We start from the raw sequence: 19,396 nt of genomic DNA, 5'->3' as shown, positions 1-19,396 counted from the left end.
AGTATTTGAATTTAAACTAGCTAGACTGCTAGACTGCTAGAGCATGCGCGGTATATACCATTTGCACAGTCATCGTCAGGCGGGTAATCGATCACTACTGCCAGTCTGCCACCATATATATCATACATATAGCCCTTGTTTAGTTCCAGGAATTTGGAATTTGGGGATACTGTAGCACCTTCGTTTTTATTTGGCAATTAGTGTTCAAACATGGACCAATTAGGCTCAAAACGTTCGTCTCGCAATTTTCCACCAAACTGTGCAATTAGTTTTTTTTCATCTACATTTAATGCTCCATGCACAGGCCGCAAACATTCGAAGTGACAGGTACTGTAGCACTTTTTTGGAATTTGGGGTCCAACTAAACAAGGGCATAGTATGTGTTTTGTGTTACAATTGAATGAGTAAATATATCATATGTGCAGTATGCTTGATCAATCGATGCAGGCTGCTGATCGCCTGCAGACAATAATTAAGTCAACCATGCATTCCGGCCGGGCTGCCACACTGCCTGGATCGGAGCTCACTCACGTACTCGCCATATTCTCTACGAGTTGACTTTGGACGTCTCATAACATGGGCTCCAGAAACTGAAACATTCATTCGTCATTCCTGCTGGTTATCCGAGCTGAAGCTACAATTAAGTAGACATGAAAAACAGCAACGACCAGCAGGGTACTCCTCAATAATCCTCATCCCATCGAGCTATCTTATCTTGCTGCTTCTTGTTCTAGTTTAGCATATACTATAATACTTCAGTACACAGTAGCTAGCTAGTGATCCAAGGCAGCAGGAGCAAAGCAAGGATGATGATGATGGCCGCTAAGCTCGCTGTTGTTGCAGTGCTCGCGCTGCTTGGTTCTGCATCATGCCGCCAAGCAGGTTTCCGCAACGGTAATGGTGGCCGGGGCGGCAATCCCATTCCCATCACACAACCACCACCCAATCACCCTCCGGCCACGACCCCCAAAACGAAGCCGCCAACTTACCCGGATCGTCTGGCCACCCCACACCCACAGTCACCCTCTTACCCTCCGGCCACTCTGCACAACGGCAGATCTAGGAAAAATTTTAGGGGGGCTGAACAAAAGTGCGACAGTAACATATCTTCGACTGCTGCTCGATCTTAAGTCTCAGCCCCACCTACACGATAGAACTTTGCCTAAAAATTCAAGGGGGCTCCAGGGCTCTGGTATCGGTAGGGGGCTCGAGCCCGCCCCTGACTCTGCAGCCACCCACCTATCACTACCGAAAACAGGTGATTTGCCGAGTGTCAAACTATTTGCCGAGTGCATTCCATCGGGCACTCGGCAAAAAAGCTATTTGCCGAGTGCTGCAGAAACCACACTCGGCAAAATAATGGCACTCGATATACCAAACTCTTTGTCGAGTGCTGAAAAAAGACAACTCAGCAAACTAGAAAAAATCACTCGACAAAACAGAGACACGCAACAAAAAACCGCCATGTGGACATCCGTCAGTTAGTGTGCCGGTCGTTAGGAGTTTGCCGAGTGTCCGTTAGTAGCACACGGCAAAGACGTAAGTTTGCCGAGTGTTTTCCTTTAGCAATCGGCAAAGAAATAATTTTGCCGAGTGTTTTTTTTTCACTCGACAAATAAATAAGTTTTTTTTCTCTTCTGTCCTCAAAACTTTTTCTACTCTTCACATACAACATGTGGTACTCCATGTTAAGATTTGGTATATTTCTGGATCTGTTTGCTATATTTAATTTATTTAATGAATTTCAAGGAATTTTTTTGGTATAAGCCAAATTTGAACATCAAGTGATTCAAATAATATAATAAAATGAGTAGAAAAATAATATTCATGTTATTGAGTTCGGTGTGAGGCCTTACCCGGGAAATGAAAAGAAATTTCGAAGATCTTGTTCAGGAAACACGACCACAAACATGTGGCCGAATGGTTTTTAAATTCTAAAAAAAGCAAATGAAATCTAAAAGTCATGAGATTTGTTAAGATCACATGATATCATACGTGGAGACCATGGTAAAAAATTGAGAAGGTTTCGCACAATCTGTCATGTACGATGTTTATAAACCGAAGTATCTCAGAATAAGAATTGCAACATGGAGAAGGATTCGATAGGATTTGGAGTCAAAGTGACGGTCGAATTGAGGTTTGACTTCAAAACTTTTTATATAGCCAATAAAGAACATAGATAGATTCATGTGAAATTTTGGTAATTTTTTTGATTCGTTTGATAATTTTAATTTATTAAGTGCAATTTTGATTTTAATTGATATAGATTGAATTTGAGCTATAACTGCATGAAATAATAAGTTTTTTTCTCTTCTGACCTTGAAACTTTTTCTACTCTCCACATACAACATGTAGTACTCCATGTTAAGATTTGGTATATTTCTGGATCTGTTTGCTATATTTAATTAATTTATTGAATTTTAAGGAATTTTTTTAGTATAAGTCAAATTTGAACAAGTGATTCAAATAATAGAATAAAATGAGTAGAAAAATGATATTCATGTTATTGAGTCCGATGTGAGGCCTTATTCGGGAAATGAAAAGAAATTTCGAACCTCTTATTTAGGAAACACTACCACAAACGTGTTGCCGAATGGTTTTTAAATTCTAAAAAAGCAAACGAAGTCTGAAAAACATAAGATTTGTCAAGATATCATGATATCATATGTGGAGGCCGTAATAAAAAATTGAGAAGGTTTCGCATAATCTGTCACGTACGATGTTTACAAACCGATGTATCTCAGAAGAAGTAGCGTTGAGAAGGATTCGGTAGGATTTGGAGTCAAAGTGACAGTCGAATTGGGGTTTGACTTTAAAACTTTTTGTATAGGCAATAGAGAACATAGATTGATTCATGTGAAATTTTGGTAATTTTTGGATCCATTTGATAATTTTAATTTATTAAGTGCAATTATAGGATTTTAATTGATATAGATTGAATTTGAGCCATAACCAAGGTTTTTTTTATCGGCCGAAATTCACCAAAATTTTCGAAATTTCCTTTCTATCCACTTGGTCCGATAAAATTTGACATTGGCCAAATTTTTCCCTTCTTTCCTGCTTCCACACAGACAACCCAAATTCAGCCGTGCGATAATCCCACACTATAATGTTTTATTCTTGTTTTTATCTGTGAAGAAGTGATGTTTAATAGCTTAGGAATAGTTTCAAGTCAAATTCTACGGATTTTTTTGAAAACAATTTGAATTTTTTTTTGAATTTGGTCCGATATTTCTGATATATCTTGCTTATCCTATTTATCCATGACCTCCGATAAATTTTTATTTCCGATAATGAAAACCTTGGCCATAACTACATGAAATAATAAGTTTTTTCTCTTCTGACCTTGAAACATTTTCTACTCTCCACATACAACATATGGTACTCCATGTTAAGATTTGATATATTTCTGGATCTGTTTGCTATATTTAATTAATTTATTGAATTTCAAAAAAATTTTTGGTATAAGTCAAATTTGAACTGCAAGTGATTCAAATAATAGAATAAAATGGGTAGAAAAATGATATTCATGTTATTAAGTCCGGTGTGAGGCCTTACTCGGGAAATGAAAAGAAATTTTGGAGATCTTATTCGGGAAACACGACCACGAACGTGTGGCCGAATGGTGTTTAAATTCTAAAAAAAGCAAACGAAGTCTAAAAATTATGAGATTTATCAAGATCTCATGATATCATATGTGGAGGCCGTGGTAAAAAATGAGAAGGTTTCGCATAATCTGTCACATATGATATTTACAAATCGAAGTATCTTATAAGAAGAATCGTAGCGTTGAGAAGGATTCGGTAGGATTTGAAGTCAAAGTGATGGGCGAATTGGGGTTTGATTTCAAAACCTTTTTATATAGGCAATAGAGAACAAAGATTGATTCATGTGAAATTTTGGTAATTTTTTTGATCCGTTTGATTATAGGATTTTAATTGACATAGATTGAATTTGAGCTATAACTGCATAAAATAATCAAATAATATTCCTAGAAAAATCAAATATATATTGTTTAGTGAATTTGAGAAGGTATTTTCAAAGTACATTGAAACAAATTGAGGAAAACACGTTATGGAAAAGGAGGAAAATGAAAAAAAAATACGTTTGTCGAGTGCCTATGATCTGACACTCGACGAAGCTAGGGTTTGTCAAGTGTCAAACCTGGAACACTCGCAAACCGCTTCACGGCCCTACACAAACATAGTAGTTTATGGTTCAAAAATGAAAAAATGGGTTTGCCGAGTGCCCACGATCTAGCACTCGGCAAACCTTGGCTTTGCCGAGTGCTAAATCGCGGGCACTCGGCAAACCTCCATCGTACACAGCCTCGATCGCACACACACGCAGACACTCATGCACACCCGCGCCCGCACACACACGCAGCCAGCCGCTGGCCCTGGCTCCACGCCCATGCCAGCCGCCGGCACTGCTCCCGAGCCACGCTCGCACCAACCGCCGGCACCGCGCCCACGCGCTGTGCTGGCTTCCCACACCCGGCGCCTAGCCTCCGTGCATCGCGTCTAGCCCCACGCCCACGCCTGACCCGCTCTAGTGGTTGCCACCGGCCGCCCCGCTCGGCTACGCCTTTGCCGGCTCGCGACGTCGTGCGCGCGGCCGCGCCCCTCTCGCGCTCGTCCAAGCGCCCAAGCCGAGCAGGAGTAGGCGAGCTACCCTATGCGTAGCCACCCTCACTGCCTAGTGTGCCCTCCCCCCGACGCCCTGCCCCACGACCATCGACCCCTGCACCACGCCCTCCGCCGCCGGGCCGCGCCCGCCTTCCCCCTGCCCCGGCCCCGGCCCTGGTCCCAACGCCCCCTGCACCTCGATCAGGTAAGCACCCTAGGATTCTAGAATGACTAATCACTGCTAACATGATTTTATCTACTAGGATTGGAAGCATAATAAACTCTTGTGTACTTTCATATCTGAATCTAGATAGTACCTGCTATTGCTAGATGTTCGATCAGATTTTATTCTTAGTTCGATCTGATGGTCTAATGAGTGTTATATTGCTATGTATATGGTTGTTGGCCATCATGCTGTTGGTTTGTTGCAGGTTTTGGTTATCTCCCCGTGCATGGGAGGTGCTGCCGAAATTTACAATTGACACTATTATGTTCTTTGTTGTAGGAGAGGCTATTGCAAAGATCATTCCCCACCGTCCTCGACTCATCACTTTGTAGGACAACAAGGTGAGGCATCCTACACCCCTCTTTCCATATGATGTTTGTATATCACGTAACCTAGCTAGATGTCTCCCGTTCGAAAGAGATACGGTTGAAAATATGCAGATCTTTGCATATCTATAACCGTATCTGTTTTGAATTGTCTATATTTTTTGACAGCCCGAGTATGTGTAGATGGGGTTAGTTTCCATGTTATACTTGGATCCGAGACAGAGTTTCGGCAGCATCTCCCTATTGTTCTCCGAATACACAATCTCCCTGCCAAGACATGTATTTGGAGAACAACGGGGAGGTGCTGCCGAAATTTTATCTCGGATAGGAGTAGAGCATAGAAACTAACCCCATCTACACATCCTCGGGTGGGATTATGACCTATCTTCACCTATTATACCACCACGTAGGAACCTATAGATGCAATTGATTTTTATACTACTTGCTGATATGTTAGAGGATGGATGACCGTGAGTGGATGTACATGGGCCACTCTAGTCAGGGTTCGCTGACCGATGAACGGATTGAGAAGACCGATGCTTTCTTAGAGCTAGAGGCGAAGATGGAGGCAGAGCGGTAGAGGGCGGAGGCAGAGCGACAGAGGATGGAGGCAGAGCGACTGCAAATGTTTGAATATATGAGAGGTGTTTACGCTGCAATCGGTCAACCTCCGCCACCGATGTCAGTCCCTCCTTCTCAACCTGCTCCAAATACTGTTTCAGGCACTATGAGTCACTTTACAACCTTATAATCACTGTTTCTAGTTTATGCAGAATCAATCTTATAAAGATGCCTAGACACTAGACACTTAGTGACTAATGCTATATGTTTGTTACCAACTAGTACTTAAGCTATCATACTAGAGCACAATGCAACTGAGAAGATATTGCTGATAGTTGCAAGGGTTATACTAGTTAGGCAGCAGAGAGACCATATGTGTTGTTCAATCTTGTCTCACATATGCAATCTCTTCTCCTTTGTGTAGAATCAATCGGCGGCATCGAATGAGCCTCATGACCCAGCGTGGTCGCAGTGGAACCCGTGGCCTAAGTGACTACTTGTGATTTTATTTGCATTTATATTTATGGATTACCTGTTACTACTTGTGACTATTTGTGGTTGTGAATGAACCTACTAGTGATTCTGAAGTTTATTTGCATTTATGTGTTATCGATATATCTATATGAACTGTATGTGATGCTTATTGTGAACTATGTGTGATACCTGTAATATTTATTTGAGTGGGGTATGTTGTACGTGACCGAACAATAAAAACAGGGAATATATGGTCGCTTTGCCGAGTGTTACACTCAGCAAAGAGGACTTTTGCCGAGCGGTAAAAACACTCGGCAAAGCGGACACGTGGCAAATTTATGTGCATTCTAGGACTAAAATGACTTCTTTGTTGAGTGTCTGCGCTGTGACACTCGGCAAAGAAGCTAACATTTGTACGTTCTGGGCCAGTCTTTGCCGAGTGTACAGTATTTGACACTCGGCAAAGAAGGCAAGTTTGCCGAGTGTCTGGGATTTGACACTCGACAAAGAAGGCAGGTTTGCCGAGTGTCAGGTCCGGAACACTCGGCAAACGCGCCATGACCGTCTCCGCGTAGTCGCGTTACTTTTTTTCGCGAAGCGTCGGTTTTAGCTCTCGGCAAAGTATTTGCCAAGTGCCCAATATAAAACACTCAGCAAAGAGACATTTGTCAGCACTGTAGATGTCGTGTGTTATTTGCCGAGTGTTACACTCGGCAAAGCCTTTGTCGGGTGTTTTGTGGGCTTTGCCGAGTTCCTGTGGCACACGACAAAGCCACTGTTTCCGGTATAGTATCCTCGAAGACAAGCCCAAGCCCACCGCCGCCCACACCCACCTATTCTCCGACGAGCCTAAGCCCGCCGCCGACCACACCCACCTATCCGCCAACGAGCCAAAGCCTGCCACCACCCACGGCCACGCTCACCTATCCTCCGACGAGCCCAAGCCCGCCACCGCCGTCCCCGCCTCCGCCCAGCTCAGACGATGCTGGGAAGAAGCTCAAGGTTGGATACTACAAGAACAAGTGCGGCTGTTCCGTTGATGTGGAGGCTATCGTGAGGAAGCACGTCAGTGGCTTCGACGACGGCATCAAAGCAGGGCTCATCCGCCTTTTCTTCCATGACTACTTCATCCGTGTAAGTCTTATTAAGACCTCGATCACGCTTGCCATTCGCATTCAGTGCAATCACTACTACGTATTATATATATTAGTAGCTGATGACAACATACATGCACTGTAATGCATGATGGGTTCAGGATTGCGATGCCTCCGTTCTGCTCGACCCGACCAGCACCAACCAGCAGCCGGAGAGGTTCAGCATACCCAACTTCCTGAGCCTGCGCGGCTATACGAGGTGATCAACGCGGCGAAAGACGAGCTCGAGAAGGCATGCCCCGACAAGGTCTCGTGTGTGGACATCGTCGCCTTTCGCCGCCCACGACGTATCCTACTTCCTCAGCGGCGGCCGCATCAGCTTCGACATGCCCGCCCGCCGCAACGACAACGACGTGTCCCTCGCCAGCGAGACCCTGCCTAACCTGCTCCCGCCATTCGTGGGCCTCCAGCAACTCTAGAAGATGTTCGCCGACAAGGGGCTCGACGCCTTCAACATGGTCACGCTCTCCGGCGTGCATAGCATCGACCGCTCCCACTGCTCGTCCTTCGGCACGAACCGCCTCCCGCCCAGCAACACCTCGGACATGGACCCAGCGTTCGCCGCCAAGCTGTAGGCGAGCTGCGCGTCGGCCAATGGCACTGACAACACGGTGATGCAAGACTAAGACCCCCGACGACCTGGATAACCAGTACTACCAGAACGTGCTGGACCGCAAGGTTCTCTTCACGTCCGACGCTGCGCTCACCTCGTATGACATGGCCAACAACCTGGTGCGTGTCTACACGATCTTTCCATGGTTGTGGCAGGACAAGTTCGCGGAAGTCATGGTGAAGATGGGCCGCATCGAGATCAAGACGGACACCACCGGGGAAATCAGGAAGAGGTGTCGCGTGGTCAACAGCAAACCATGATCCGATGACCGGTCAGGCTAGTGCCTCTTCATCAAACTCTGATGCCTCAAATGATGGAAAATAATTAATCTAATTAACTTCTACGTACATTGATCAATGCATCACGCGCATTAGATCAAAGGGGTTAATTGCACACGGGAGACAGATGTGTGTGGAGAGTTTTATTGCTTGTGCACCATATATATAGGGTTACAAGGGCGTTGATCTGGTCGATATAGGTGTGTTTGGTGTGTCTAAGATGTTACCTATTAGAGATCCCTTACCACTCCTTATATAGTCTAGTTAAGGTTACAGATAGAGTCTCAGCCTGATTGGTTTACACAAGTCGGTTTTCCTCCTTATATAGTCCAGGGATAGGTAGGGTTATAGGTCTGCCGCTGAAAATGGATTTCTAGCCTTCTAAGGGTGGTTGCTAAAGACAACCGTATTTGAAAATCAGTTTTAAAAAGCAATTTTCTTAACACAAATGGCCCTTGAAATTTATTTCTAAAGGGTTTTGCTTAATGAAACGAACCATATAAATAGTTTCTAGTGACGTGTTGAAGCATGACACTACAGAGCCCACATCTTTACGATCTATGGAGTAGCGTCAATTTCAGAAATCACCCCTGAAAACTGTTTTGACCGTCCCTGGAAATCATTTCCATAGTAGATGTGCTAGTTTGTTACAAAGAATTCCGGCTTAAGTGAATTACATGGAATTCTGGATCACGAAATTGTTCTATTTCCATGGATAACCAAAACGGATATATGAACCCTGAAGATATATACCATTTTCTATGTACGATTATTGTATGCCAAATCTGATAAGTATTCATTGCTTTGTGTTGTGTGCTAAAAAAAGTCTGATAAGTATTCGTTGTTTTGTGTTGCATTCTAAAAAATTGTTTGATTAAAGGTCTCATTGGATTAATATTTTGTCATTTGGATCACTTTAAATTAGAGCCCTTCTCTTAGCAAGACTTTTCTCAATGTATACTTTGGATTGAACACATACTTCGATTTTCTGATATAACTTATAAGAAGAAATGCTCATTATTTTCTCGCCCCCTCTCCCTGGTGACTGCATGTGCATCTCTTGTGCTCTATCACAATGCAAGCATTGCTTTAGGAACAGAACAGTAGGGAGAAGGCAGTAGCCCATATACTTTAAAAGCGATAACAACAATCAGGTTGGTTGCTTGTTTCAAAAGAAAAGAAAAGTTTAGTAAAATATGCTGATTTTAATAATGTTGTAACAATTTAGTTTATCCATATATATCCATGTCACATTTCAAATTATTTTGATCATGTACTCTCATGTATTCATGCTCTCAATCTCCATTGACATGAACTGTAATATTTGTAAAAATAGATCAACCAAAGGTTTATTGCCACATGTTGAAATCAGGGCATGAGCTTGCAATCTTAAACAACCATGTCTATGACTATCACTGCCCATTTCAATTTTATATAAACTATATGAAACTTGGAGATTGTGGAGTGCGTATGAAAATTGCTTACATGATTGACACAAATATATGTTACGAACAACATTGTCATTTCTGATTCATGCATTATGGTATGTTGATCTGCTCAGAATATTAAAAGCCCTTCTACTTGTCTTAGAAGGCTTGCCTCTGTTTTGATTTTAATAACTCCTAACTTTAGGCCAACACTTGTTCAACATCTTATCTTTGTTTGCCCCTTAATATTTACCATTTGAATTTAGCTGAATTTAGTTATGATCTATTGCAGGCATAACCTTCTCCGACCACTGTTCGCCTACACGGCCGTGTAGCCCGTGTACACGCCGTGTACACGCTACACGGTGGTACGCCGTTTCCGTTTAATCGTCCGTTTACCCCGTTTAATTGACCGTTTAGCCCGTTTAGTGGACCGTTTAGCCCGAATAATGGCTAAACGGTAGGTGACCGACTGTTTACCGTTTAGCGTTTAGGAAAACACTGTCTCCGACACAGGCACATTACCATTTTTTATGGCTACGAATGATTCGTCAACAATATCACTAGCTGCCAAGATAACTAAAGTTATATATGTTTAATAATAATGTTTTCTCTTTCCAAATATATCTTGTGAGCAAAAGAAGAATAAATTGTAGCACCCAAGCCTTTACATCCCAAGACAACAACAATAGCTGCTTTTAAGATTGGTTGCATTATATCTCAAAGGACTTGTATTTCATTGCAATTTTTTAATTGGACTCATTTCATTGCTATTTTGAAATTGTCTATTCTGCAAACGACTTTGATTTATTGTTTCCGTCAAAAAATCTCGTCGATTTTGGCAATGTGGGATAGGAGGAACAAAATAAAATGTTTTGACAATTAGTGAGATGTAAAAGTATCATGGAAACAAATGAGTCATGTTTCCTAGTGTTGGTTCCAGTAGGATCTACTGATACACATCCAAATAATAGTTGTAGTTGTAAATTACTATGCTCGTCGATTGCTCCTTTTTAATTTTCTAGTATGAGCTACTAACAAATGATGTGTAACTTTTCTAGTATATATGAGTTACTGCAAATGATGTGTAACTTTTCTAGTATATATGAGTTACTGCAAATGATGTGTAACTACAAAACATATAGGTTGGTAGAGAGAATCTTCGGCGAACAACAAAAACTAACATCTGGTTCAAATGAATGAAACATGAAACTTAGGACAATGACCAATGACTAACTAACAAATTAGCTAACTAATATTAGCTTTTGCCTTCCAACTTCCAACATCACATGACTAATACCCCTCTACTCCAAATTATAAGTTGTTTTGGCTTTGTTTAAGTATGTAGCTTTTGCTATGCATCTAGTTATACGCTGTGTCTAGATACATATCAAAAGCTATGTACACAGAAAATCCAAAACAACTTATAATTTAGAACTGATGGAGCACTTACAAATCTTATGCCACTAGTTTTCAAGATCTAATGTTAACTAAAATAAAATCTACTGTAATTAAACCATTGGTTTGAGTCACTGATCAATCACGAGGGCGTGATACAACAGAAGATGCCCGTGAGAAAGCCCTGCAAATGATGGACGCACTTCTTGACGATCGCGTGCATGGCGCTGTCGCGGCGGGTCCCCAGTGGGCCCGGTGACTGTCACTGGCGGTGGTGCGACCTACCATCCTCATGTGCGTACAACTGCGACGCTATCCTCACAAGCGGGTCGCTGATGGCCGCCTCCAGCGGTCGACCGCTGCCGTCTTAGAACAAGGCGGCACTGCTGATCACATCCTCGAAGCTCACGTACCCGAGCGCGACACTAACATGGAAGTAGGCCTCGACGGCGTGCTCGTCGGTCGTCCCGCCGCTTTCGTCCTCATGCCACAGAGGCTTCTTACTGCTGCATGGGAGTGGGGCACCAGCGGCGCCGCAGCAACGATGACGACCGGCTGCCCGAGCTAGCGGTGCCACGCTGCCGCGTAGCAGCTGCCCGCTGGAGTAGGATCCATCGTCATCCTCCGGGTTGCTGTAGATCTGTAGGCTTAGATGCAGCTACGAGTGGATCATCGCCATGGCTGCCTCCATCGATGTAGGGCATAGCTGTAACACCCCGGTGTTATGATCCTTTTTAGCGCCGCGATTTTTGGCCTCAGTAAAGTTTTCGAAACGAGTTTCTCGGATTTTTGATTTAAAACGTATTCGACGCGATACGCGAATCCAGTGTGACTTAGTTCGCGAACTCAAGTAAACGCTCAAGTTGAATCACGCCGGGCGTAGAAATAATTAGGAATGTCGAACGGCAATTCGAGCCAATCGATAGCAAATGGTTCGTTCTATTAGATTAAGCATGAAAAGCAATGTTTATAAATAAAATAAAACCCATTCATAAATAGAACGATATAAATGTGAGTTTGCGGAAATTTTGTTGTGCCTAGACGTTACAATTTGCGTAAAGTAGTAAACCGTTATATATATATATATATATATATATATATATATATATATATATATATATATATATATATATATATATATATATAGATATATACACATGTTACGGCAGTAACTCTTAATCAAAGAACATGTAACTGTGTTAGTTGACCTGCTCCTCTGCAACATTGTCTACACCTGTCTAATCTTGGTCTTGTCCGAATTTTTATTGGGGGCAACAGCAACCGTGCAGTGCATGTGCTCAGAGATTGGCCTTGAGGCTAGCGTCTCATCCGTGCATGTCAAATTTCAAGTCCCAAGCGCTCAGAGCTGGTGAGGCCGGGTCACCGTCCTTGTCGGCAGCATGCTTCTCTCTTTCCCTCCTTTCTACGCTGCTTGCCCAAGTCTCTGTGTCACTGCGTTGTCTTCACTCCTCCTAATCACAATCACAGGTTGGAACATGCAAGTCTCCAGCCCGGCCACAAAACCAGCTGTGCCGTGTTTTCGAAAGGCACTAATTTGGAGAGAGAAAAAGCTAAGCATGGGAGGAGATGAGAAACCCATAATATAAGTACAAGTGCTAATCGAGTGCTGTCCTCTGGATGCGATAGAACACCAGCTACCAACGTACCTTTTCATCACCAGCAGCCAACGCATTTTTAAAGCACTAGAAGCCGAACGTCCACTGCTGCTCTGCCCGTTCGGTCTTGTCTTGCCTGCCCTCTCTGCCATCTCTGCTTTCCTTTTTTTCTCTCCGCCGCGCAGGCCATAGCGCTGCTCTTCCACGCAGTCAGCCGCCTCTCCTTTTTCCTCCCCGCAGCGCTACCGTTGCCTGTTCCCCTCACGCGCGTGTGCGAGCTCCAGGGCTGCGCTGGACCTGCAATGCCATGGCGCTGCCCCCTTGCGTGCCCGGGCCCTGCGCTGGACCAGGCCGCCCATTCGCACCGGAGCCGGTACTTTCCCCCGCGCTAGCGCGTACGCCCGCCATGGCTGCGCCTTCCATCACCTCGCGCGCTGCCCTTCCGCGCGTCCGAGTCAGGCTGCCACGCCCGCGAGCCGGCGCCCCCTTCTCTTCCTCCTCGCGCGCGCTCCTCAGCCGTGCATCGCCAGCTGCTTCGCCGGGCCACCGTGGCTGCTTCCAGCGCACCCCACCGCAGCGCTCGTGCCCTCCGTGCCTCCTCCGTACCCGCGCGCCCGAGCCGTCGCGGCCGCGCCACCGCCCCGGAGTCCGTGCTGCACCACCGCGGCGCCGCCCTCCTCTGCTTGCCTCGCGCAGCCATGCCTGCCAGGCCACCGTGCCGTGCTTCGCCGTGGTCCATGCCACGGTCGTGTCCGCGTGCCTCTTCCGTGCCCGCGCGTCGGTGCTCTTGCTGCTCCTCCGCGCCTCTCAACCGCAGCAGCGCCGCCGCTCGGTTCCTCTGTGCCGATGCTCTGCTCTGGAGATTGAAGGAGGGTATGAATCCAAGCCGAATTTTTGTACAGGGTTCTTATCGCAAAATACGTGACACGAGTAAATAGTGCTTGTGTCCTGCGGGTTAGTTTCGAGAAAACATAGGGGCGTTTTTGCCAAAGTCGCCTGACTGGTTTGGGGCAGGCCGCGCTGGGCCGGTTTGCCGCTGATGCGCGTTGGGCCGTTCGCGCCCGCGTGCTTGGGCCGGCCTTGTGCCGCCGCGCATGGGCCACGCGCGCCCGTCTCTGTTGGCTGGGCCGCGAACGCGCTGGGCCACGCGCCCGCCTTGGGCCTGCTCGTCGCTGCTGAGTCGTGCGTGTTGTCCCGCGCCTAGGCCGGCCGATGGCCGTCGCTGCTGGGCCGACCAGAGGTCTGTGCGCCTGGGTCACCGGTTGCGCTCGCCAGCTGGGCTGGCCTGGTACCGTCGGTCTTCTCTGGGCCGTTGGTGCCTGCTGGTTCCTTTGATTTTCTAAAAACAAGTAGCTAATTTAGTTCGGGAATAAAAGTGTAAAATCAAAATACATTTGCGTAGTTGTCCAAAAATTATGAAACCAGTTTTGTTAGTCTCCTAAAATCATGCTCTATTTATTAGTATATTTTGTTCACAAAGTTTGGCAATATTTTTGGGAGCTATATATAATTATTTTAAAATGCTTAATATTGTTCAAAGATGAACTTGTAGGAATTTCCCGGATAAATTGGTAATGGTATTGGATCTGAAATCTTTACAGTAGGTTCCTAGCAATATTAGCTGCTCACCATGATTTGTAGCTCTAGAATAATTAGTTGCTAGATAAATAATAATGTCCTATTGCGAATAAAGAAACACCTTGGTTTATATAACTAAAAACAGTGTTGGGAAATAACGTCTTATTTGATAACATGGGTATGTAGCCTAAGTACGGTCGTTGTTAGATCTAGCTCGTTAACTTGAGCGGCGTAAAGCGTATTTATACGAGTCACGATTTCAGTTGATTAATTACATCTTTGCATTTCATCGCATGCATAGCATATAGGTACGATGATGGATCACGGAGTCATCGGGAGTTGCTGGAGAAATGGTGCTTTTGGAGACCATGTCGCCATGATGGAAAGCTAATTTCTAATTATATTTTACCCAGGCAAGCCCCGGTGCACCACCCCTATTTTTCTGCAGTTTAAATTATATATGTGCATTAAGTTTTAAGGAGTTGAATGAAACCCACTTGCATATATATCTTTATCCTATGAGTCTTACTAGCAATGTTTTCCTAAACGGTAAACGGTAGACAGTCGGCGAGGTCTCGTGTAGCGTTTAGACCGTGTACACGGCGTGTACACGGTTTTACACGGATTACTCGTTTTTACTTTATTTGTAAAAATAACTATAATAACATGTGTATATATTCCTATAACATAGATAATATTTGTATATTCAAATAATTTTATTATAAAAGTATATTCCACAACTAATCTAATGGTACTTATTACACATCATAAACATTTGTAATATTTTGAAAATAACATAGATAAATTATTTTCAAAATATTACCCAGTGTTCGCCTACACGGCCGTGTAGACCGATTACACGGCCGTTTTTTACCGTTTACACGGCGATCCCGTGTAACCTACCGTTTATGGCCTAAACTGCACGTTCGGCTACCGAGTAGCGATTACACGCCGAGTAATCGGTCTACACGGCCGTGTAGGCGAACACTGCTTACTAGTATGACAGGATCGTGCAGATTGCTATGCTACAGGACTCCGGTAGAAGTCGAGTGATTACCTGTCACTCGCGAGAGATAGGAAATATATTACTATCACTTGGAAAATATGAAAATGGTGGAAAGGAAAATGGTGACTGGGCAGGGATATGGTTTGGGTATTGGTGGGTGTAAGAAGTTGTGTCGCCGTGGAGGCGGGTCATAGCTTGGTTACACCGTTTTTCTCTGTCTGGTCGGTTAAGGACCGATCGTTGCATATGACTCTAGGCAGGTCACAGACTTATTATCCCGAGCACATACTTGTGTATGGGCACTTGGAAGACTTGTTGCTCTCTTGTCGCGGATCCGGCTCTTTCCGAACCGACTGTTAGGGTTTGTTTTGGTGGAGGAGGTCCTTGCGCCGCACTGAGTCCGGGACTCAGGGGCGGGGGCTTGGAGTCCCAGTTTGGATGGGGACCTGGACACCTGGGACAGGAGAGTGATGGGTTGGTCCTGCCTGTGCCTAGGGTACAGGCGGGGCGTGTGTTTTCGGGGTACCCAGCTGGGGGCATTGATTCACGAATCGCCGGGCGATCCGGTACGACTTGTCTACGGTTTAGCATCGTAGTAAGAACTGAAAGATGAAGGATGGAAGATGGACAAAGGAATTCTGATTGCTTACCACCTGCTTGAAAGTAGCACAGGTGCTTATATAGAATGGTTAGTAAATGAACCAATGCGGCTATTAATAAAAATCGAACATAAGGACACACGCTTAGTAATGCTTCCTGCAAATGCAATAAACCCACAAGCCAGATAGCCATGCATATCCTTGGAGTCTTTTCTTTTCCCTGCCGGGTAAGTCTTGCTGAGTACAATTGAGTACTCAGGGTTTTATTCCCCCTGTTGCAGGTAACGGGTGGAGGCTTGAGCTGACCTTTGTGTGTGGATTCCTCCTGGTGGGCTCAGAGAGGATTTCCTTTACGCTGCGATCGTAGTTGTTATTTATAACTCTCACCAAATGCTTTTATAAATGGAAGTTTAATAATCTGTTGTCGTAGTTTATATATCAATACTTCATCATATCATTAATAGAGGTTTATTTTCGCTGTAACTCTGATCACATGTTTATATTCCGCTGTTCAATTAAATTATTTACAACTCTGATAATATGATTTCATTCCGCTGTTATATTAATAGATATTACACTCTGACATTGTATTAAAAGTGATGTAAGAAATGGTTACGAATGATGTAAGCTTTATTCTCTCATCTGTGATCCTGATGGCAAAAATATGGATTTCGGGTTCTCCCCTGGGGTGTGTCCGACGGAACCGAGTAATCTAGTGTTCTCCCTCGAGTGCTTAGTGTCTAATGGAAGACAAGCACTCTTGTGAGGCATTAGATTAGGCGGTTCTGCCACAATAGCTGTTAGTGAAGAGAGGATGCACACACACGCGCCGCCATGCCACTTGGGTGGCTTGGACACAAATAGTTAGGATTGGAACATGGAAAGTTGTTATAGTATCTGCAGGTGCAGGCCCAAGCCTAGGGCCACTAGGGCCATGGCCCTAGTCGTGGCCCAACTAGCCCAATAATACCTATGTAATTTTTTTTACATTAAACAGGAGGGGCGCACCCCTACTGGTGATTTATTAAAGAGAAATTAATAGTGAGTAAACAAGGGAGGGGGAGTGAGGGAAGATGGGATTAAGATACAAAGAAAGAAATGAAAAAAAGAGCCACACTATGTAGATTAAACAAGGATGTTTAACCATAACTCAATCAAAGGGAAGTAGCTTCTTTTTGCGCACAGCAGAAGCAACGCAAATTCAGTCTTGAAGGTCCTTTTGGCATCTTGAATTGATGGTTGTTTGTTGTTAAAGATGATCCCATTTCTTGTTTGCCATATTGACCAACACATCAGGATGGTGATTTCAGTGAAGAAAGGGACCTGTAACTGTCTTTTGAAGCTTTCCAAGTTCTGAAAGAGATCCACCTGTGGGTTGATTTGTAAGCCCAACCAATTCCAGCAAGTGGAAGCAAAAGGGCAATCTATTAGCAAATGGAATAGTGACTCCTCTGCTGATGAGGTGCAAAGAACACAAGTATAATCCTCAAGTTCCATGTTTTTTCTTCTGAGAAGTTCTCTTGTGCTCAGCCTGTCAATCAAAATCAGACAAGCAAATATTTTATGCTTGTTTTGACAGGAGCAGTTCCAAATCCAATTGTAGCTCTGGTGTATGATTCTGTGTCCACTTAAGTGCCTATATGCTTTTGCAACTGTAAATCTTCACGAATTCCATATACATGTTCAGTGGTCATTGTTGTCATTGAGAGTTAACTGTTGTAAGTCTTGTTGTAATTGAGTCAACTGATCAAATGCTTGCTATGATAGTGGTAAGTGGAAAAGGTTCAGAATATTTTTCCTTGATTTGGCTTCCGCTAGAATTGTTGTCTTTGATTTCATAAATGAAAAAGTTCTGGATAGGTGTGCATTGGGACCTTGTTGTTCCATAAGTCTGTCCATAGGAAGCAGCTATGTAATTTTTTTGTCCAACAAAAATAGTCCAACAAGCATTCCATTAGAGTCTCCATGAAGGTAGCTTCTGTGCTGCTCGTGAGTAGGAGTCGTGCCACGCCGCCGCTGCTCGTAGCTGCCACACCGGCATGCCATCCTGCCGCGTGCATCGCTCCGTGCCTCCGCCGATCGCCGTCCCCACTCCGGGCTCTGGTGTCCGATTGGTCCACTCTACAGTTTGGCCCGCTCAATGTTGCGGCTTGTCTGTTGTCCACCTGACCACCGACCGCCTCGGCCAACAGGCCAAGCTATCGTCTTGCGCCTTGCGCCCTCACCTGGACACAGGAGCAGGCAATCAGCCTGCATCACAGTGCAGCCCTTCTCTCGAACTGAAAGGTTTTTCTCTTGATTATTGTTGGCAGTGGCGAAGCCATGTTAAGGCCATGCTGGGCTTTGCCCCCCTTCTCAGGATCGATTTTGAAGAGCCGCTTATTGTTTGTGCAATCTAGACTCGTAGCCATCTTAACTTTTCTCGCCATTATAGCATGCACTCTCTGCAGCGTTTGTAGAATGGCAATATGTATTCTTGTCAGATTTAGTCACACAAGTTTTCAGTACATCTAGTTTAGTGTCATTTAACTATTTAGCACAATCATGGAATTGGCCTCCCCCTGGTTTTAAGGCACGCTCTACCACTGTTTGTTGAGGGAGCCCATATGACATATGGGCCAATCCTCCATCTAGAAGAAGCCCAACAGGGATTAGTGTAGTATCTTTGTGAGGTCGTCATGTTTGCCCCTTTCTTCAACCGTGGGTTGGGTGCCAACGCATCCTTTTATTCCATGGATCTCTTCATTTTTATAAGGTTGTGACACATAACTTGAACCCTAATGACATTAAACTATAATGCGATGAAAATTGGATGAAACAACAACCACTCTCGATGCATAATTTCATTTAATTGTTTCATAGACTCTCCTTAGTATTTAAGTCCATGACTCATGTGAGTTGGAAACCGAGCCAAGTGATATAAAACTCATTTCTTCTATCTCTCGTTAAAAATATTATCATATCATAAAAAATGCATATGTGGAACCCTATTAAAAATGAGTAACTCCCACTGGTACTATAGATGGCTATAAGAAATGAGGCCCATGGGTCGGTCATGGCCTACGTACTGTTTTGGCCTAGCTCAAGCATGCCATGGCCCCTCAGCTATCGCGCCCATCCCAGCCTGACCTAATACATGGGTCATGCCTAGGTCACTGCCCCGACATGACTTGTTGCCAGCCTAGCCTGATTATTGGATTGCTCCTACGCTGCATACCTTGCAGTATAGAACTCCGCCATCTTTTCCCAAACCTTAGCTCCTAGCCTTCCGCATCCCCGTTGCCCCCTCCTCCCGTATGGGCGCATTGCCTTCTCCGAGCACCCACTAGGGGCTTCTCGCCGGTTGCCACCTTTTGTTGCTCCCCTCCCCTAATCTCCTCTTGTGGCAGTGCATGCACAGGCTTGATGGGCAGTGCAGATGTAGGCACAGGCGAGCGTGGCTCTCAAGCTATAGCCTACGGCAGCAGTGTGAGCTTAGCCAACGTGGCGGATACCGTGTCGACACATCCTCC

The 19,396-nt window shown here is 44.7% G+C and overlaps 1 pseudogene; it reads left to right on the top strand.

The window, feature by feature from the left end:
• Positions 1-809: 809 nt before the first annotated feature.
• Positions 810-8,242, top strand: LOC136544594 (peroxidase 2-like; annotated as a pseudogene).
• Positions 8,243-19,396: the final 11,154 nt, after the last annotated feature.

This window comes from Miscanthus floridulus, chromosome 3 (assembly GCF_019320115.1).
Source record: "Miscanthus floridulus cultivar M001 chromosome 3, ASM1932011v1, whole genome shotgun sequence".
In the NCBI taxonomy this organism is placed as follows: Eukaryota; Viridiplantae; Streptophyta; class Magnoliopsida; order Poales; family Poaceae; genus Miscanthus; species Miscanthus floridulus.
Note: the sequence above shows the minus strand (reverse complement) of the source record. Positions and strands in the feature narration are given on the sequence as shown.